General features: G+C 36.6%; 1 pseudogene; it reads left to right on the top strand.

Moving 5' to 3' along the window:
- The first annotated feature begins 15,068 nt into the window (after window positions 1-15,068).
- On the top strand, window positions 15,069-22,175 carry LOC120583141 (nuclear factor erythroid 2-related factor 2-like; annotated as a pseudogene).
- Window positions 22,176-22,485: the final 310 nt, after the last annotated feature.

The raw sequence follows: 22,485 nt of genomic DNA, 5'->3' as shown, positions 1-22,485 counted from the left end.
AATTTTAGATAATTTCCATCATCCCACAGAGATCCCGCATGTCCTTTGGAAACAATCTTCATTTCCACCCTTTGAACTAGGCAACAGCTAATCTACTTTCTGACTCTGTGCCTTTTCCTTTTCTGGACATTTTATATAAACAAAATCATACAATAAGTGATGTTTTGCTTCTGGCTTTTTACATAGCATACTGTTTTTCAGGATCATCCATGTTGTAGTGTATGTCATTTATTCTTTCCTTTGACTTTGACTTATATAACAATACACGAAAGTATTTCGAGTTGCTCCCCATGATCTGGATTCCAGACACACTCTTCCTTACCCCATTGTATAGTAACAACGCAAAGTCTCCTTGGTAGTCAGAATCAGTCAGCCCAGTAATACATTTCACCCACTTCTTTGTTGATTCACTTACATAAAAAAGCCCCAAGCAGGCAGGCATCAATCTCAACTTCTAGTTTAATGGAAGTATTTCTGTGTCCCCTGATAGAAATGTGCCACTCTTAGGAACTAAGAACTCTAGACCAGCAGAACTCCAAGTAATGGACACAGGAAGCAATAATTTTCATAGAGGGTCACAAAGGGAAATACCTATGTAAAATGGGAAAATATGCAACCTTATATTGCTTGTCAAAATACCTCAATATTTTGAGCCATATAGAAAATGTTAACAAAAGTTTTACAATTAAAAAAAAAAAAACAGGACTATATGCTTAGCTCCAGGTTGCCTAGTCTATTCGCATACTGTTGTCAATCTTTAAAAATCCACTGGTGGCGGTTTAATGGCCACATAGGGTCAGGAATTCTGAGTTGATTGGAAATGACTGTTCCCTTTGCACAATAGCAGAGTCATAAGGCAAACAAATATTATTTAATATTTTGTGTATTATAGTCTTTGCATTAAATTTGATTTTAAAATATTAAAATATTATTTATGCTGTCTTTTGGCACTGCCTTAAATTTTGCACCCTAGATGAGTATTTCATTCATCTCCTCCTAATCCTGGGCCAGATTAAAGGTAATGTCGAGAGGAAACATTCCGATTTCAACCAGTTAATTCCCAGATCTATAAATTCCTAGAAATGAGAGAGAAAGAGATACACTGTATCTTATAGGACATTACTCCAGCCTTGCAAGGTGTTGTCATCTAGCCAATGCTTTTAACTGAGTCTTCAAAAGGCTATTCTACAGTTCTATCAGGGCAGGTACTTCAAGGTGATGTAGTATATGGTAAGACCAGTGAATTCCATGTGGCCCCTTGCCACCCGCTATTTGTTATAAAAAGCTCCTTGGTGAAAAGCAATGTTGTGTGGAGTATGATGATGGTAGCTTTGGCAGAAACACTGTAGGCAGAGAAAGCAAATCCACATCCAGAGTGTCTATTACAGTGAGTACAAAATATTCCATCTTCCATGATGGAAATCAGCAATATAATCAATCAAGAGGTTCTCTAATTTCCTTAGTGAATGGTCCCATATGGGGGCTCAGTGTTAGTCTCTGCAGTTGGTAGCTTACTTAACTCGACCAGCCTTAGCGATTAGAAGTTCATGTTGATAAGCAAATATATAATCTCCATTGCTGCTGCCTTGGACAGTTTGTCATGATTGCATTGTATAAGGATGAGGCGGCTAGGAAAAGAGTTTGACTGATGGCCACAGAATTGGTCATCATGTCCACTTGATTATTAAAAGCTTTTTATGCTAATTTTGTTTTTTTTTGATTAGCACTTACCTGGGACACAAAAATCTTTACTGGCAGAGACATCTATCTACATACCTCTTTTCCAGAGCTCCTTGCCACCACCAGTTTTCCAATTATGTTCCCACCAATTCTCTGACCATTCAGCCAAATCATTAGCCACTGTCCATGATTTCTACCTCTGGTATTCCAGGAGAAATGAACAACCAGATAAACTGGTTAAAGTTCTGCCCACTGGAAGAATTTGCCTTGGAGACCACTCCAGAGTGGGGCTATAGTGCTGTAGTAGTCCCCTGTCTACCTTTGTGTAGTATCAGCATATCATGCAGAACCATAAGTAAGTCAAACTCTTTTTTTTTTACTAAGTCAACTGACTATGGAACACCCCATAAGTGGAAGGAGGAGCTGTAGCAGGAAGAAGAACCATGGATATGTTGATTACTTGCACATGCAACTTACTTGTGCCTTAAGGACCTTCTCAAGATCAGTCTCATATATATCACTTCTACTTTATGAAAGAGTGCTATTGTGCATGCCCAACATTATTACTTGGTAGATTAGACAACACTCAGTTCATGATGGGCAGCTGACTTTGCATGTTACTTTTGGAGTCTGGTAAGTCAATATTCTATCTGTACTAGGGCCTTGTAACCAAATGTTTCTTGGAAGAAGCATAGTTACATGTTGAGAGTAGCATAACTCTGTTCCAAAATCTTGAATGTCTGTCCTATAATTCATTTATAGGTACCTGTCAGAAACCCCATGCAGCATCCCTGTCTGCTATATACACTTTAAGCACTATCACTTCTGCTGGGTCATATGACCTAAGTAGCAGAGTAGATTGCATAGCAGCCTGACATACTAGAGTCTTCATTTTTTCCACACCCCACTCAAAATTGGCAACTTTTCCAATTACACAGTAAACAGGTCAGAATAGCATACCCAGATGAGTGTAAGTATTATCTCCAAAATACAGAGGCCTACTAATTATTATGCTCCTTTCTTGATAATGAAGGGGCCAGATACAACAACTTGTCCTTCACCTTGGAAGGGATGGCTTAACATGCCCCAGGCCACTGGAACCCTAGAAATTCACTCAAGTGTCAGGCCTCTGAATTTCTGAATTTTTGTTAATTTATTTTCCACCACCCAACATTCATTCATTTTACCAAAATGTCTACAAGAATTTCTGCTTCCTGAATACCAGGCCAATTATCATGATAAGAATTAAATGGACCACAGTAATGTCCTATAGAATGCAGAAGCAATTGAGGTCCTTGAGGATTACATGTTGGACTGGGCTGAAGAGTTGCTATTACCTTAAGGTAGGAGCATAAAAGCCTATGCTAGTTCAACAACTGGCATACAAGGTATCAAAGACGTTGATTTGTACTAGAAACAAAACTTCATATGGAACATGAGCTTCAAATGAAGTTAACACCTGATTAAATTTAGAATAACCCACTGTCATTCTCTAAGGTATATCCATCTTCTGCATGTGTTACATCATTTCTATGCTTAAAATGCTCCAACATCTTTCATAGTCTAATGAACAAAATCTAAAAACCTTAGTCTCACATACAAGAAATATCTCATGTTATTTTCTCATGTTTTCTTTCAAGAGTTTTAAGGGTTTTTTTTTTCTTATTCAGTGAATTTACTCTTTTGAATATATTTTTGTACATAGGTTAGGTAAATACATAATATTTTCATGTGAGCAGCAAAATTTTTCAGCAACATTTATAAAATATTCCATCATTCATCAATAATTCCATTCCTTGCCACATACCAAAATTCTATATATTCATGCATCTGTTTCTGAGTTTTTTATTTGGTTCCATATCTCTGTACTTTAATTCCTATAATTTTATTAAAAGTCTTGATTACTGGCAGTATGTGTTGTCCTATTTGTTTCTCAATCTTTTACTTCTTCATCCAATTCATAATCAGCTTACTAAATTCTGTTGAAAAGCCTTTTGTAACTCAGATTGCAATTGCACTGTATTTACAAATCGATTTGGGAGATAACTGATATTTTCAAAATGTTGTATCCGTCTATCCATGAGTATGGTATCTTTCTTCATCTTTGGGCCTTAATAAGTTTTATAACTTTTTCCATAAATGTCTTGCACAATTTTTGCTATATTTTTCCTGGTACTGCATGGGTTTGTGTTGCAATTATATAAAGTTTTAGGAGTATTACACAGGAATATATGAACATTTCTATTCTTCATTAGTAAACTTTAAGTGTTTAAAATCACACTTAACAAAGATAAAGTTAACATCTTGATCATTTTCTGAAGAATATAATGACCATTCTTAGGTCATTATAGTCAAATCCTACCACACATATGCTAGAGAATTTAATGCTTATTTGGTTTGCCCATGGGTTTATTTCTCTGCCAACCAATAACTTTTGCTTCTATATTTGCTCCAGATTTGGGATCCTAATTTTTTCCTCTGGAACTTCATTTCCATTTATGACCTTGGGCAGAAAGCAAAATGTGATGCTTTTTGTTTTGTGTCATTGTTCCCTGAGCCACTGGGAAGTACATAGAGAAGTTGGCATATAGTTTTCCCCAGTTTTATGTAGTTCCCTCAACATTACTCACGCATGACACCCATGGCTTGGGTTTGCCTCCTTCCAAAGACATTAGGATTTTGGCTCTCTGCTTTTAAGGACTACATTGAGTCCTGAATACCTCGTAAGCTATTACTCACCATTCTAACTTTTAATCTCTGCTAATTTCTGGCACTTTGGATTTTCCTTTTCTTAATTTTGAGCTCACCAATAAATTGAAAAGAATTTTTTTTTTTTAATCTATACAGTATTTTTATGTGTTTAAAGCAGGTACATGGTGTATCTTCCACATCGGGTCAATTCATTATACTATATTTATTATTTGGGGTTTTTCTTCTTTCCTTGTAATTAATTTCTTTGCTTTTAAATTCTCTATCCACTGGCCTAATATTCTTTACCTCAGGGGCAGGGAAGATAACATCCTTCAACAAATGTTGTGGAAGTTTTTAAACACTCAGCAGGCATCATGATCTGAAGCCAAAGAGCTTTTGATTAGTAAGGGATAGGCCTTGAGGGGAAAATGATTTCATTTTGATTTCTAAAAAGATTTGGGTTGGGTCATCAAAGCCAGAGCCTGCAGGGCTAGAGCATAAATATTACAAAGGATAAATGTTAAGTAGGGTAGAATATAGATTATGACATTAGTCCCTCACAAGAAGCACAGAAAATAATTAATAATTAAAAAGTCAGTGTATCTATAAGAGAGTCACTACAGCAGGATGCAAGGGAACCAAATAGCAAAAGCTATAGGTAGACCATCCAAAATGGGAGACCAGATAGAGAATTAAGATGAGTCTCAAAGAATCAGCAAGCCCGTGAGAGCCAAGGTGATGCCTGGAGTAATCATCCAGTCCTTCTTACTCCAGACATCAAACAGCAAGCTACATCATCAGTGGGAGAGGCAAGTAAGGACCAGAGGGCATCAAGAGAATCAGAAGCCCCTCTTCCACTATAAAATAATATTAATAATAATAATAATAATAATAATAATATAATAAACTGAGCCTATACTATGTGCTTGCTAGACCTGTTCTGAGCATTCATATGCTTTATCTAATTTAAATCTAATAACCTATGAAATTGGTATTGTGATTATCTCTATTTTAAAGATGAGGCAATGAAGTACAGAAAATTTATATCACATGGCTAGAATTTATATACAGAGTCAAGGTTTTATTTTCTTTGTATCCAGACACTACTGAAGGGAGAAATGAGAGGAGAAAATCCTTGAGAGGGATGAAAAGCTAAATGGGGATTTGAATTTGAAAATGACTGAATTTACATTCTGAGGAAAATTGCCCCAAATAGTCAGGCTTATCCAGAGAAACAGAGCATGTGCATATACATGTGTGCGTGCACACACACACATATTTCTTTATTATAAGAAATTGGAATGTGTAATTATGGGAGATGAGAAGTTCTATAATGTGTTGTCTGCAAGCTGGAAACACACACAGGAAAGCTGGTGGGGTAGATCTAGTTTGAGTCCAAAGGCCTGACAACCACGACAGCTAATGATGCAAGTCATAGTCCAAAGGCAGGAAAAGATTGATGTCCTAGCTCACATATAGAGAGCAAATTCTCTCTTACTCTGCTTTTTGTTCTCTGTGCTTCCAACACAGTGGATGGGGTCCACCACATGGGGAAAGGCAATCTGGTTTACTCAGTCTATCAATCTAAACCTTAATCTCATCCACATACACCCTCACAGACACAACAAGAAATAATATTTCATCAGCTATCTGGGCATCCCTAGCTCAGTCAACTTGAGACATAAAATTAACCATAACAAGTTCACCACTTTTCGACTTGGCACCCATACACATGGCCTTAAATTATAACCTCCAAATAAAGACAACATAATGTCATCATTCCACCTGATGTGATACAACTGTCCTGCATATTGAAAATGTACTAACCCAGAAAAAGAGGAAAAGTCCTTGAGTGACATTTACGCTTCTCCTTGATTTAAATACTATGATGTAAGATTAACAATACCTAAATATTATGGTAAAAGCTCAATACATCTTATGTCACAAGATAGTGGAATGAGAGTGAGGAATCCAAAGATATTTGCTTAATATATATATTAATACACATACACAGTTATATATATATAAATATATATAAATAAATTAATACACATACACAGTTATATATATATATATAAATATATAAAAAATGAAATAAAGAGGAATACTCATTATAGTCCTCATTTCTTTAACTAGTCACTTGGTTGTAGCTGGTATTTATACCTAACTTCTTCCACTACCCATCTGTATTCCCTTGTCCTCAGCAAGGAGCTCAGCTGACCTTGGTTCTTTACCTGGTGGAGTGAGTAACCCAAACCTTCTTTCCTGAAAGTGCTGGTCCATTAGTCCTGTCTGGATTGGATTCTTGTCATTTCTCACTGACGTTAACTGTTGGATGTGGTAACTCTAAAAGAAATCCTAAGGTATCTCTTGTATTTCTGACATACTCTTTCTTACCTCCATTGTGGAGTAGCAGACCAATCTCCCCTGTTTTTTTTTTCTTTTTTTTAGAGGCATGAGGAGTCCAAAGTGGCGTGCAAAAAATTTAAACAGCAATCTTAATGTTCAGTTCAATAGATTCATTTCTGTGTCTTCTGGTGTAAGCATTCCTCCCATTGGGATTAAGACCTCTAAGCCAGCAGAGCATAAGTTCACGGGAACAAGAAGTAAAAATTTTGGCTAGTGGGTCACTAAGAGTAATAGTGAGTGGGGCCATTTCCATTTCTAACTTCTGATTCCTGGACCTGTGAATCCTAGATATGGGAGAAACAGCATCATATTTTGGATCCTGATTCAGAGCATATGTACCCTTCTGGAGAACCTTGCCTCAGCCTGTAAAGTATTGCCACCTAGCTGAAGCCATAAGTAAATTTTCATAATGCCATGTATTCTACAGTTCTATCAAACCAGCTTCTTCAGGAGTGGGAATCATAGTAAGATGAGTAAATTCCATGAGCTTGGGCCCTTTGTTGTCCTTCTTTTGCTATGAAGTGGGTTCCTTGATTAGAAGCAATGCTGTATGGCATACCAATGCTGATGGATAAGGCATTCTGTAAATCCACAGATGGTAATTTTGGCAGAAGTGTTGCGTGCAGGGAAAGCAAATCTGTATCCAGACTAAGTGTCTATTCCAGTAGAGAACAAAATGTTGTCCTTTTCATGATGGAAACAGTCCAATATAATCAACCTGACACCAGGTAGCTTACTGATCACTCTAGAAAATGGTGCCATTTCGGGAGCTTGGTGTTAGTCTCTACAGCTCATAGATTTGGTACTCAGCTAAGTGATTCGGTCATAGCTAAGTGAGCCTTAGTGAGTGGAAGTTCATCTTGCTGAGCCAATGCATAACCATCATCCCTGCCACCATGGTCACTTGGTTCATGAGCCCATGACGTGATGAGGGTGGCTGGGGAAAGAGGCAGAGCGATAGCCACAGAATGATAGCCATAGTAACTCGATTATTAAAATCCTCCTCTGCTGAGGTCATCTTATGGTAAGCATTCACATGGGGCATAAATACACAAATAGCTCCACATTTTTGCCCATTCAGAGAGGTCTATCTATATATCTCTTCCCAAATTTCCTTGTCACTAATTTTCCATGTCCCTGACCATCCAGCCAAACCATTGGCCAGAGCCCGTGAAGCAACATATAATTTTACATCTGGCCATCTCTCCTGCCAAGCAAAGTGAACAAACAGGTTCCCTGCCTCAAATTCTGTGGGAAGATTTCCCTTCACCACTGTTCTTCAGGGATGTGCCAGAGATGCAGCTGCCGAGATGCAGCTGCCGTCCTACAGCTGTCCACTTTCGGGTGGTGCCTGCATGTTGTACAGAACCATCTGTAAACCAAGCCTGAGTCATCTCTTCCTCCTCCAACTAATCACAGGGAACTCCCCATGAGACCACAGGTACAGACTGGGAGAGAGAAAATAGTGTAGCAGGAGTAGGGATCATGGGTATGTGGGCCACTTCTTCATGTTACTGATTCCTTCAGGGTTTGCACAGGCTCGATCACATATGTAATACTCCCATTTGATTATAAATGCTGCTGTCAATATCCAATTTTATGACTAGGTGGGTTAGATAACACCCAGTTCATAAAGGGTAGTTCAGGTCATGTGGTAACTTGATGGTCCATGGTTAAATATTCAGTCTCTACTAAAGCCCATTAGCAGCCCAAGAGTTGTTTCTCAAAAGGAGAGTAGCTAATTGTGAAGGATAGCAGGGCTTTACTACAAAATTTTAAGGATTTATGCTATGATTTACTTATAGGGCCCTACCTGCCAAAGGCTCCAAGCAGCATCTGTCACTAACATTTTAAGCACCATTAGATCTGCTTGATCATCTGTCTGAAGTGGCAGGGCAGCTCACACAGAAGACTGGACATACTTCAGAGTCTTATCCTGTTCTGGGCCCCTCTCAAATCTAGCAGCTTTTCAGGTCACTAAGTAAATGAGCCAGAATAACACACCCAAATGAGGACTACGTTGCTTCCAAAATTCAAAGAGGACTTCAAGGCATTGCAACACTTTTTTGGAGTCTGTAGTAGGGGCCAAATGCAACAACTTATCCTTCCCCTTAGAAGAAATATCTCAACTTGTCCCACACCACTGAACCTCTAGAAATTACACTGAGGTAGAAGGCACCTAAATTTTTGTTGGATTTATTTCTGACCCTCTGGCACACAAATATCTTACCAATAAGTCTAGTTTAGTTGCTATTTCTTGCTTACTAGGTCCAATCAGCAAAAGGTCACCCATACCATGGACCAGTGTGATATCTGGAAGGAAAAGGCAATCAAGATCTTGTGAACTAAATTATGACATAGGGCTGGAGAGTTGATATACCTCTAAAGTGGGACAATGAAGGTGTATTGCTGGCCTTGAGAGCTGAAAACAAACTGCTTCGGGTGGGCATTACTGAGAGAGATGGATAAAAAGGTATTTTCCAGAAGAATAGCTGCATGTCAGATACCAAGGGATGTATTAATTTGCTCGAGCAAGAAACCACATCTGCTACAGTAGCTGCAACTAGAGTTATCATCTGGTTAAACTTACAAGAATCTACTGGCATTCTTCAAGACCCAGCTGTCTTCTCTGAGGCCAAATATGCAAGTTGAATGGAGACGTGGTAGGAATCACCACCTCTGCATCTTTCAAATCCTTCATGCTGGTACTGATCTCTGAAATCCTTCCAAGAACCTGGTATTGCTTTTGGTTTACTCTTTTCCTAAATAGAAAGAATTCTGGTAGCTTCCACTTGGCCTTTCCCACTATAATAGCCCTCACTTCACAGATCAGGGAACCAATGTGTTATAATATTAGAAGTGTCAAGATTAAGTGTCTTCCTCTACTGAGCATAAGTGGGGCAGGGAGAGGTCATGAGCAAGTTGAGTTCACTTAAAAAGAAATAAACGTGGTTATACTGCTGCTCATCTGTATGATGACTATACAGTTCACACTGATACACACATGTAAACCTCTAGCATGCAGTGAGCATTCTATGAATAGTTCAAATTGTTATCATTAACACTGCCTGTGTAAATTTTCATGGTCTCTACCTAGAAGTCTTCTTCCAAAATTCCAGATTTCTATTTTCTCCCAGTGCTCTCTACTGACACTGGAGTGCTTCTGTGGTGCTATAGTTTTCTGATACTGGTTCCTTGCCCTATAAAGCACACTTTTGGCCCTTGCTGCTACCTAGGTATATTAGTCCACTAGAACTGCTGAACAAAATGCCAGAGACTGGGTGGCTTAAATGACAGAGATTTGTTTTCTCATAGTCTGGAGACCTGAGGTCCAATATCAAGTTCATGCTAATTTGGTTTCTGGTGAAGGCCTCCTTTCTGACATATGGTAAGCATGTGTGCACACAGTTATAGATACATAGTTAAAAAGTGCAGGGAATAGAAATTTTAATTTAACATTATCCTAATAGAGATGCTTATAGACATATGAGTAAATAACTATGGTGAAGCTTGGTAAGTGGTTGAATAGAAGTATCTGAAAGTGCTATAGGTAAACAAAAAAGAGAGAAGTAAATGTGTAGGGAAATTGGGGAATGCTATACAAACTGGATGATTTTTTAAGTTAAAACTGAGGAAGGAAGGAGTATACCTCTCTAAGGAGAACATATTGATGAAGATTATTTAGGCAGAACAATCACAGGGAAGGAGTCATGAGAGTTAGCTAACATCATTGAAGTGGTTTTGTGATATAATGCAAAAATTCTTATCCATGTCTAGTTTTACAATCTTATTCACATGTACAACTCATTTCTTTGTTTCTATTTCCTTTTTCTAAACTTAAATTTTATTTAAAACAAACTCTTTTCTCATTATGTGATATAGCTGTCAAAAAAATTAATGTTTTAGTTCAAATTAATAGAAATGCAGCCCAGAAAAAGGGAGATGAAAAGCTCTCTTACTGTGCATAAGTATCAAAATATACTTCGATTACTGTAGTCAGTTCTGAGAACACATGTTAAGAGGAGTAATGAAAACTGTAATGCTTTCAGATAGGAGCAACCACTACAATGATGAGAAATTTAACAAATGAATTAATTAAATTTTGGCTTAAACAACAGAAATTTATTTTCTCACAGTTCTAGAGGCTAGAAGTCTGGGATCAAGGTGCCACAGGGTTGATTACTTCTGAGGCTTCTCTTCTTGGTTTATAGATGGTTGTCTTCTCTCTGTTCACCCGGCCTTCCCTATGTGTCAGTGATAAGGAATTTAAATATGACCTATAAGAAGCATTTAATGATCCAGAAGCAACTAGCTTAGAGGAGAGCAGACAAAAAGAGAAGAGAGAGAAGCATATGGTCACAGAGTAGAATTAAAATAACTGGCTATATGAAGTTAAGGGAAAACAAATGCCACTAAGTGTAAGGAAGAATTTTCTAACACATAAAGCTGTCTCAAATGATATAAATTAACTTGGAAAAGAGTGAGTTTCTAACCACTAGAGTTGTTTAAGCAGAAATTTTTCAGGGATATCATATAGAATATTCATGTGCTATATAGGGAATCAGGCCAAATGACATTAAGGAGTCTTACAAACATGAGACTTTTGAGAGTTGGTGTCCCCACTTTGAATTTTGAAGGTATGTGCCAAGAATCCATTATAGTATATGTGGAAGCTGGCTAAAGATGCTTAAATGATTATGGATGAGAATGTGTAAATAATCCACATGGAGGAGAATGGAGCAGAAAAATATCAAAACCCCAGTTTTATCAGTCCAATTTTGCTAGATAAGCTGGAGTTACAAACAATTAAAAAATCTTGGTGCCTGCCGCAACAAAGGTTTCTTTTTTACTCTTATTTCATGTTAGCTGAAGAATGACTAAAATTCTGGACTACATCCTCTTATCTTGGAGTCCAGGCTGAAAATGAAGTGTGTATCTAGACGTCACTGGAACCATATGATCACTGAAGGCTCTTAAAACGTTTGCTTGGGATTAGCATCACCATTTCCACTCCATTTTGTTGGTCACGACAAGACATCAAAAAAGCAGGAAGGGTGGCCCTGAAAGGGAGGAAATATTTGGACTATTTTTAAGCATACTACTAGATTAAGGTTATAGTCATGGTTTAAAATTTAACAATTCCACACAGTGACATAAATGACTCGTAGGAAGTAAGAAAAACATTTTTATATAGCACTTATTTTAGAAGCGCGTTATTTTACCAAAAGATAGAGTAATCTAAAAAACTACTACCTAGTTCACTGCAGAAAGAGAACATGGAACTTCCAAGTATTCATAGCACGTATATTTGCAGCGTTGCATGAAAAAGCCATATTTTTATATTTCATCATTGCCTGTGAAGAAATGTATAGGAATAAAAATATCTGTGGCTCTTTAAATATAGTTGATAAAGCCTTTGTGCTTTAAAAGTCAATTTTTGAATAATTAATCACAAAGAACTGCTTGGATGGTGGGAGATATGACCCTGTTTCAGGAGGAGACTGTGCAGCTGGGTAGAGGAGCTGGTAGTGGAACTGGATCAGAATGAAAGAGATAAAAAGAGGGAAGATTTCCACAGGTCTATTATTGCAAACTAATAGTATATCAAACTATGAGTCTGGACTTACTCTGAAGGCTATGGAGAGCTAATGAAGACTTTTAAACAGGGAAGAGGCAAGGTGATGTATGTATTATTAAAATAAAACCACTTAGATAACAATGTACAAGATGGACTAGAAATGAGACAAAATTCGAGGCAAAACTATTGGAATTAGAGTAATGTTGGCTATAGAAGTGAAAGGTTTTGAAACTAGGCCAGAACAATAGTAATATAAAAGTAAGAACAGATGGAAAACTATTATAGAGATAAAAAGAGTAGGACTTGGTGACTGATGGGATGAGACGTCTGAATGAAAAGGAGGGCTCCAATGATTGCCAAATTTTGAGCTTGATGCAGCTGGGAAAGTATTGTGAAATAGTTTAGAAATGTAGATTTAAGTACTAGTTGTTACATTCTAGATTCATGACCTTGAACAAGTTATTTTATCTTGTTGAGCCACCATTTCCTCATCTGTAAAATTGAGCTGATAATAATACTCCCATCATAGTGCTATTGTTAAGTTACACATTGTTACCAGTGCCAGCCTCAGAGACCCTCTAAAGCAGGAGTCCCCAAATCCCGGGACTGTAGACCAGTACTGGTCCATGGCCTGTTAGGAACTGGGCTTCACAGAACGAGGTGAGTGCTGAGAGAGCAAGCAAAGGCTTCATCTTTACTTGCGGCCACTCCCCAGTTCTAGCATCACTGCCTCAGTTCCACCTCAGATCATCAAGCATTAAATTCTCATAGGAACGCTGGTCCCTGGTACCAAAAATGTTGAGGACCGCTGCTCTAAGGCATTTTAGAAACTTGGGGACATGTTAAGATAGACCAGTCTGCCACCCCAACTGCTATTTTATTAATATTGTGTTGCCAGAATGCACAGACCACATGGAAAGCAGAGCATAAATATAGTCTTGCTTAAAAAAAAAAAAAAAAAAAAAAAGGATATACTTAGAAATGCTTATACAAGAAAGTTAAATACTTATTTCTTTTGTCTTATCACTATGTCAATTCTGGTTTGCCTCACATATATTAATCTTGGATGACTTTTCTTCTCTCTTTAGTTCCTTACTAGATGTCTTCCAACATGAAGCTTCACTCAACTTCAGGTTCAGTGGATAAAGCACTCAGAATTAGTATAAATCTTACACATCCACTAGGGAGGAATGGTGCCACATTTTGGAATTAAATGGCTTGTTCAATAGAAAATGAACTTGTGTAGAAAGTAGGCAGTTAAATTTTAAAATTTGGATCAACTATGACTATAAATCTCAATACTTTAGTGGGAATCAAGCACTGATATCAATTTCCCAACTGTCCCCAGAAATCCTGCAATTGATAATATAGTCCTGAGTTGCACCAGAAATTTCTTAATTTATAGACTATCAGCAATCTATAGTTTATCTGAGACATCCAAGATTGGGCTTCATAAAACATTCCTGGGCTCTTGCTTCCATCTTTCCCTACCAGGTGGGAAGTGGAGAGAGGAAGCAGGAAAGGAGTTGGTAAGGAACAAGGAGCAAGACCTGTCTTGGGAGTTCCAGCATATGCCCCATAGCACAATATATTGATTTTGGACCAGCAGCCACCCAGTTGCTGTCCCAGTGAGATGTGGACTTGATTGACATACTTTGTATGCAAGATATAAACCTATGGTAAGTCATGACATATTTAATTTCAGATAATGATCAAAAGAATATGAGTTGGCAAAATAAAATGAACTTAAAAAGGAATGACAAAAACAACTCCACGGGGAAAGAGAAAGCTTTTTTGGCTCAGTTACAACTAGATAAGAAAAGGTTGCATTCTACCCAAGTCAACCAACAGCACGCTCTTCCAGCTGCTCTCATGCCTCTGATGGCAGACATTCCAGTTTGTAAGACAATGAGTTATCTGAAGCTATATTTCTGTCCCTTCATGACAATTCTAACCTCCTTGACAGCCTATTCTTCATTGCTCCAAATCAAGCTCAGTTGCCTGAAACTTTTGTGTTTCCATCAGCCTTGGCTTATACAACATAATCTGATATGATAGAATAGGATAGAGTAGGATAGGATAGGATAATAATATTGATACAGCAGAATATGGTTATGTTTGGTAGGAGCTATGATTCTTTCCAGAATTAGTGTCTTAACATTTGAAATGACTAGCTGGTTCACACCACCACAGCTCTTAGTCCAGAATCTATACTGATTAGAAATTGACAATAGTTAATATTTCTATACATAAATCTCTTCATTGGAAAAACAAGTAGGTAGCTGTAATTTAAATTTTCTCAATGTTTTGAGAATTCCTTTGGTAACACCCTCCCCACAGAAAACCTCTATCTCTTGACAGAGAACTCTTTAAATTAAATAATAACAAATTTAAATTTGTTATAAAAGGTGATAATAAAACAAAAACTAATGTGGTGATGAATTCATTCTCCATTCAGCTCAGTATAAACAATAGCATCCCTTCCTTAGCTACTTTCAGCTAATCTCTTTCTAAACTGCTAAATGATATTGACATTGATATCATCACGAATATTGCTATTACTGATCTATCACTTTATATAAGTTTGCAATGAAAACTGCTCCCTCAAAACAGAGTAATTTGATGACTGAAACTTGGCATTTCATTGAACATAATTCAGAGCAGGGCATGGCACGGCAAGAACTCTCGGGGGACTCCTCTATCTGTGGAGATGCAGCACATGGCTTCAGCAAATCTGAAATGGAAGAGACAGACAGAGGCCCTGGAAGGATCACTGAGTGGTCCTCAGACACAGCAGTCAAATCTTCTGGGGACTTTCATGATCTTGGGGCAAAGCACTCCAGTAGTGATGCCAAAATATAAACAAACAAATGAAAAAGAACTGCCTATAAGTCCTGTCATAATGAACTCACTCACAAAATATAAACATTTGAACTTCCTATAATCTCATCTCACAAGAGATTAACAAAGGGCAAAAGCTCTCCATGTTCCTTTCCCTGTAGAATAAATAATTAATGTCCCCATTAATTACTCAATAAAAGGATGTCAAAGGAGCAATTTAATAAAACAGCTTGCATTAATATGAGATAAATATGAGATATACATAAGAGAGTTAGATAAAGTGGCTGCTCAGAATTAGAAAAGAAAACTGAAAAATACAGTACAACTGGAGCAAGATCTGAATTACTTCAAAGATGAATTTAAAAACTACTCAAAGAAAAAACAAAAAATGATAAGAGCTTCTACCTACTAAAAACCTTGTATCTTCAGGTCATCAGTTACACTACATGTTGAGGATGGAAAGCTTTATTCTCCTAGATAATAATCACCGCAGCAAACCAGAGATGACAATGTATCATTTGTTCCCCCAAATAGGAGGCCAGCCAGACATTAAGAAAAATTAGAATTGGGAAGATTTTGCCTGTCACCAGTCTTTCTGTGAGTACCCTGTGGAGGCCTGTGAGAAAAAGCTTGAGGGTGAGTACAATCTTCCCTCGTTTGGGGGATGTTCAACTATCCTAAACTGATGTATCAGCCCACATGTGTCTTTAAAATTCTTTTAAATTTTAGGTATTTTTTTCTTACCATTTGTATGGTGGCCACTAGTTTTTCTCCTACTCTGCCACAGTTCAAAAGATTCATTTGTTCCATTTGTCTTTGAAGAAGCGTAACTCATGGAATTCAGATTATTCAGTTGCCTTGTGATCTCAGCTCCCTGAAATGCTCCAGGAAAGTTATGATTTTGTAGATTACTTCCTTTTTTCCCCCCTCATTTCTAGGTTTAGTGTGATAATCTTTACAACTTTGTACATCCTAAGTGGAAGCTGAAGTATTGTATTCTTCCATTTTAAGGAGTAGAAATTAGTTCTGGTTAATTTAAGCAGAAAATCACCTTATATTGATACTGAGGAATTAACAAAATCCACAGATAAAGTAATGAACCAAGCTGAAATTAGACAAGAACTGGGACTATTCTAAGGATCCAGGCAATAAGGACTACTTGATGATTTTGTTAAGGTACCTTTACTGGAAGGAATGAATTTTAACTGTCTTAGGTTCTCAAGATTCAAAATCTTGGGAAAATGTGAGATTGGTCGCTTTAGTCTTTATGCTTATCTTTGGTTTTATGAAGACACCTTGGTTATCCAATACACATAGATGATAGGAATGCACCAGAATAAATGTTATATCACTGGAATAGGATGAATGGATTCTGGGCAGGCAAGAAAAACAATTTTCCACTATGCCTACATATGTTGTAGGCTTACTGATTTAATCTGCTATAATCAAGATTTCATTCATTTGTTCAGCAAATATTTACTGATTATATGTTATGTGCAAGGCAATGTTCTTATTGGAATTATAGGCAAATGACTGCAAAATAAGGAATGCTTTATTAATTAAATTATAAATTTTTGTGACATATTTGAGTCTGTTTTTGCTTGCTTCTGTGTTCTCGGTATTATTCTTAAATATTTAGATAACAATAAGCACCTAAAATGCTAATTTATTTTGTTTTGGCAGTGAGTATAAGGGAAGAGTAGACAATAATATGAGGGAACTTATTTTTGCTCACTGAAAATGCAAAATCATCATGTGGATTAGTATATGATACTTTAAGGAAAAAAGATAGCATAACCTTTGGAAGGTAAATGCTCTGTATATTATCAAAAATACTTTTTTATCTTTGTATAATTAGGTAAATTTCAATACTTTCTATATTTTGAGAGTATTATTGGATCTATTAGTCTTGGCAGTGACAAGGCAAAAAGGCAGGTCAGAGGCAGTACAGAAATATATTTGATAAATTTATTTTTCATGAGTCAGATTTTTATTCCTTGTACTTTTAAGGAAATTACTCTTCTTGCTATCTGAGCGTGTAGGCCAAAAGGTTTGCAAGTTTAATTTTGTATTATTTCCTTGGCTGATGGAATGGGTTTTCTTGACGAATGGAGCTGGTAATAAAATGTTCTGTGTCTGAGATACTTGGGTCCACAAATGGGATGAAATATGTTGGCTTCTCTTAAATAGGCCTTAAAGTGAAGCAAGTAAGGTGGAGCCCAGGAATCAGGAAGACCTAGATTTAGGCAAACTTAGTTTTAAGTTCCACTTCGGCAGTTTCTAACTTTCTAACACTAGGAAAGTTATTTACTAAAATTATTTATTAAAATTTCAGTTTCCTCATTTATAAGATGGGAATAATATGGTCTCTTCACAGGTTTTAAATGAGAATTAAATGAAGTGCTTAGTATAGTGCATTTTACTTACTGAAAGTTCGATAAAAAATAGCTATCATTATTAGCTCTCTTATAATACTCTACCAGGCTAGTCTCTTCTTAGATGAATTTAGGTTGAATTGTTTACAATTCTGAAGATAAACTTGATACACTGAAATCCTGTTATTAAAACATTGATTTACCATAATTATCAACCAGAAATGTTATAGTCATCTTAAAATAACCAGATGTGCAAATTATAATTATAAAAAGAAAGGCATCTGTCATTAGGAGAAGCAAACAGAAAACCACATCCTTAACAGAGTGAAGAAATGGGGTTAAATTGAGTAGGAAGGACCATGTTCCTTCTCTAAAACTCATCATTCCTGTATGGGAATCTTGAACGAGACTATAGATTACTCTCTTTGCTTGAGAGCCTGACAAGGTTGTAGTCTCTCAAATCTAATTATAAAATCATAGAACCATAATCAGTATGACAAATATTTGAAGGTTTTTATTTTTTATCTGCTTTACTTTGAATCATTCCTTCTCTAAGTGAAAGAGGAATGGCATTATGGGTTATAAGCCAGGTGGACTAGACTTTGGTCCTTGGACCAATCTTTAATTTTTAATGTGACTCTGGCAAATGATCCTATGACTCAGTTTCCTTTTCCATCACACTGATTATAAAATTGTGTTTCCTTAAACTTCAGCAGCTGTGGATAAAAAAGGAGACACAATAAATACAAGTTAGTATTCCTGCTTTTCCCTCTCATCTTTTCTAGGTTCTTTTCCTACCTTCTCTTGAGGTACCTTGAGTTCCACTCAGCATCTTCCTCAGTTATTTCAGGGAGGTAAATGCGGCCAGTGAAGAGTTGCCCAATAAATTAGGACACCCAGTTATCATAGAGCAATTGCCATTTCCATCCTCTTTGCTTGAGCTTCCAAGAAATCAGTCTGTTGCTATCTCTGGTGCCACTTCTCCCCAGTTTGCTGGGATTGCTGATGCCTGTGCTAAGTTACTGTCCTCAAAATGGGTTCAGCTGAAATTAGGAAGATGAGCAAGCAGCAATAACCCCCAAATTAAATGAAATTAAACCCATCTTTGTCATGAAGGTCCCATATATTATTGTTTTGTATTCACAATGCTGGGAATCTCCAGACAGAAGACAATATTGGCTCAGATCTTCTTGCCCTCACAACTTCAAGAAAGAGCTGTGCAGAAAGCCTGGGTCTCCCTGCTCTTCAGGCTGTGGGAGCAGCGGGAGACCTGACAGTAGAAGGGTTTCTTTCAAGACAACAAAAGAATCTGGCAGCCTCCGCTTTAAATTATAGGCCACCGTAGGTAGATATAGCTTCATCTTTTATGGTCTGTGAGATTTCTGTTATTTAACATCTGAGCTCCAATGAGTCGGTATGGGAAAATAACCCATCCGATAGCAGTCATCAGAACGAACATACCACTGATAGACTGCTGATAGAGGAGACAGTGACATCTTGAACTAAGAAAGATTAAAGACCAGCATAAAAAATTCTTTCTGAAATTGAAAACACAGTTTCCAAAATAAAAAATTCAGGAGAAGAACTGAAGGAGAGGGTAGTCTCCATTGAAATCTGAACCAGTAGTCTGAAAAATCAAGTGCTAAGAAATATCTCAAAGCATAAGGCAAAAAAAGTGAACCTCAAAAGGAAATAGAAATCAGGTCCAAAGGACCTAATTTGTATGAAATTTCAAAGGGAAAAGAAAGAATAAACAGAAGTCAGACAAAAAGTGTAACAATGGGAAACAGCAAAATTGAACTCAGAAAAATGTGTTGCCCTTAATTATGGAAACAGAAAGGTGAAAATAAAGGAATTAAGTACTTAATAAATCCAGTAAGAACAATAACAACAAAAACAAAGCAAAAGAAACTTTGAAGAGACAATTAATATTTATAAAAGTTGAAATTATTGAAATAGATAAAATAGTAAAAAAGAATAATAAATTCAAAGACTGATTTTTTAAAAGACCGAAAAATAGTTAAATACCATGTGAGCCTGATTAGGAAAAGAGAATGAAATCAAAATTAGGCAATATTAACAATCTAGATGGGGGAAAAAATTTAAATCTTTTCTTCGATTAAATTAATTAATTAATTGATTAATTAAAAAAACAATCTTGTTAGGAAAGAAATTAAAAGAATTCTAATTAAATATTAAAGGCAACTCTAAAGAGCATTAAAAAATACCTAGAAGAAATAAATACTTTCTTAGGAAAATATATATTACAAATGACACAGAATTAGTGAAAACTTGAATAGACCAATTAGTATAGAAGAGATTGGAGAAGTGATTAATGATTTCCTATTGAAAAAGGCAGCAGGCAGAGATAGATTCACAGTTGAAATTTTAATCTAACCATTAAAGGATAATTCCAGTGTTGTTTAAACTATTGCGGGTCTTAGAAAAAGATAGAAATTTCTTGAGTTAATTTTATGAATCCAGACTACCTCAAATACCAAAGCCAAAGAAGGAATTCAACAATAACAATGAAAAGTGCAGGCTAATTTCACCTATGACTATAAATATCAAATGTTTACATAATATATCAGAGGATATAGTAGAGAAGTGAATCTAAAGAGTAATACAGCATGACAAAACAGGCTGTACTAGAGGAATAAAAGGGTGGTTTAATTCCAGGAAGTCTATCTATATATTGATTTCATTAAAAATTAAAGGGAAAATAACCTGACCATTTCTCAATAGGTGATGAAAAGACATCAGATAAAGGTCAAGCAACCAATGCCAAGGGTAGCCTTAAGCAGAAGAAGGAAGTTACTTATATAATAAAGAAAAGCCTACTAACAAGCATTATCTCAAATGGCAAAATTAAATATTTCACTTAAAACCAGGAATCAGACAGGCATCACTATAATCACTTGTATTGGTGATTCTAGCAAATGTAAATACAATAACTGGTATAAATAATGGAGATAAAGTTCTTGATGCTGGTGATATGCCCATTTTATTAGAAAACTCGAGACTCTTGTGAAAAAACAAATAAGAGAATTTAGTGTGTTGGATGAATACAAAATAAATTACAGAAATAACCAATCTCTTTCCATTCAGGCAAAAGCACCTAGAAAAGAAAATGAAAAGAACATTTCACTTGAAAGACGAATGATACAACATAATTTGGTATAAATTTATAAGAAAGGTGCAGAACATATGTGAATAAAGCTATAAAAATATCCTTGAGAAATGTGACAAAATATAAACAAATGGAAAAATCTATTATCATCTTGGATGAAATGACTTGCTGATATAAACATGTCAATTTTCTAAAATTTAATGCATAAATTTAATGCTGTCCTAATTAGACTCTTAGTATCACTGCCTAAATACGGTTATCTTAAATTTAACTATCATCTTCCTCATCCAGGCTCCCTTATTATGACAGGAAATCCTCAGTCAGCTGTCTCCCAGGTGTTTAGGAACAGTTTCAACTCATGCTCTACTGTTCTACACTCCTAGTCCAATGATCTTGCCCCTGTACTGGTCACCAGTGTCCTTTACGAGCATATGCCTTTTCTGGGCAGAGCCCTTCCGTATTGGTGGCAAAGCTGCACAGAGGTTTACGGTAGACTGGGTGAGAGAATGGCCCTCTCTCCAATTCCGTGCTGTACTTTGTTCCCAGGGCCCAAGTAGTACTTCTTAGACCTTCAGGTACCACACCATTCTCTGCATTGCTTTTTGACAATTTTCAAAGCCACTGACACAAAATTTTCCTGTCCTCCATTCAGAAACATACACTCCAGTAACATCGACTTATATAAACAGATGGCTAGCGATGTCACCAGTCCATCAGGTTTACAGCTGATAAGGTACTAAACCACAGTGTCTCAGGTAGACCACCTATCCTCTTTTTTTATACCCCTGTCAACCAGACAGAGAATACTAATTCAAAAGGCATCTGTTTACTCCAATTCTGTTCCTTTGTTGTCTCCTTTGAAAGTGAACAACTGTGCATGTAGAGAAGAATCACATATTTCTGAGGCCGAGGCCATCCTGGCTCTGAATCTCAGCTGCCAGGCTTCCCTGGGGATCTAGTGCCCAGACTCCTCAGCAACACGGAGCTCTGGGGATTTCTGTTGCGCTGGTACTGATGTGTGAATCTTTAAAGAGTTGACATAATAACAATGGCACAACATAAGGTGATTTAATTTTATTTCTTATTTCTCAAAAAGCTTCCTTAAGATGATGGGAAAATTGTTAAGAGCCTGTTACTTCTCTAAATTCTAGTAAGGTATATGACATTAGGTTCATTTAAAAACTCTGAGATTGGAAGAATAATAGTATAAAGTATAATATAGTAATAACAGTTTAAGTGTAGTATAAAGTACAATATAGTATAAATGATAGTAAAAAATGATTAATAAAAATGTAATGAAGAGTACTGCCTCACCCTTAAATGACCCTAACAGTGCATTTCTGACATTGATGTTTCTAGGCTAGCTCTGGGTGAAGTCTAGCCTCTTCTTTCTGATCCCTATTCCTAACCGAAGGGTGATGTCCACCTTGGATACTTAACGGCCTCTTTCTCCACCACGAAACCTAGTTTTCACAAACGAAGGATAAACATTCAAGTGCCAATCATGGACGTGATAAGGCTTAGTGTATATTTCCTGGAGGCTTTCTAATGGGAAGCCACTAGTTAAAAACTCCAGGTTACGATGCCTACTTTGCCACTCGTAATCGGAGATGTGAATCCAGCACAAATAACTCTGAGTCCAGTTTCTCTACATAAAAAATGATCTGGCAACAATATTACCAATTTGTCTTTTTTTCCCCTTTCTGTTCTATAATGAAAACTATATGTTTATCTCCTTCTCCATCATGGTCTAGAATGAACCTGTGTAGCTTTGAAGAGGA

The sequence above is a fragment of the Pteropus medius genome, unplaced genomic scaffold (genome assembly GCF_902729225.1).
Source record: "Pteropus medius unplaced genomic scaffold, Ma_sr-lr_union100, whole genome shotgun sequence".
In the NCBI taxonomy this organism is placed as follows: domain Eukaryota; kingdom Metazoa; phylum Chordata; class Mammalia; order Chiroptera; family Pteropodidae; genus Pteropus; species Pteropus medius.
Note: the sequence above shows the minus strand (reverse complement) of the source record. Positions and strands in the feature narration are given on the sequence as shown.